Here is an 807-nt window from a genome sequence, read left to right as displayed (position 1 = left end):
GGTGGGGCCCCCCGGGCTGGGTTTTTTTTTTTTGAGACGTTCCGGAAATGGGGAGGGGGTTGTCCTGGGTTTCCGGTGGGGGGTGGGCGGCGGCTGGCCCGCCCGGGTGTGCTCCCCTCCGTGCAGGTGCTCCCTCGGGGCCAGGTGCTCCTCGGCCCCCGGATACTCCCACCCAGATACTCTCTGCCAGACAGATACTCCCTTGGACCCAGCTGCTCCCCCGCATCCAGATACTCCCTCCCAGGTGCTCCTCGGCCCCCAGATACTCCCACCCAGATACTCTCTACCAGATGATACTCCCTTGGATCCAGGTGCTCCTCGGCCCCCGGATACTCCCACCCAGATACTCTCTACCAGAAGATACTCCCTTGGATCCAGGTGCTCCTCGGCCCCCAGATACTCCCACTCAGATACTCTCTGCCAGACAGATACTCCCTTGGACCCAGCTGCTCCCCCGCATCCAGATACGCCCTCCCAGGTGCTCCCCTCCATGCAGATACTCCCTTGGATCCAGGTGCTCCTCAGCCCCCAGATACTCCCACCCAGATACTCTCTTCCAGACAGATGCTCCCTTGAATCCAGGTGCTCCTCGGTCTCCAGATACTCCCACCCAGATACTCCCTACCAGATATTCCCTTGGGTCCAGGTGCTCCTCGACCTCCAGATACTCCCTCTTCCATGCTGATACTCCTTTGTAGCCAGGTGCTCCCCTGCATTCAGATACTCCCACCCAGGTGCTCCCCTCCGTGCAGATACTCCCTTGGATCCAGGGGCTTCTCGACCTCCAGATACTCCCTCTTCCATGCA

This window comes from Carlito syrichta, unplaced genomic scaffold (genome assembly GCF_000164805.1).
Source record: "Carlito syrichta isolate Samal-C Ts95f unplaced genomic scaffold, Tarsius_syrichta-2.0.1 Scaffold249845, whole genome shotgun sequence".
Taxonomy (NCBI): domain Eukaryota; kingdom Metazoa; phylum Chordata; class Mammalia; order Primates; family Tarsiidae; genus Carlito; species Carlito syrichta.
The sequence above is the reverse complement of the archived record's forward strand: the minus strand, read 5'-3'. Positions refer to the sequence as shown.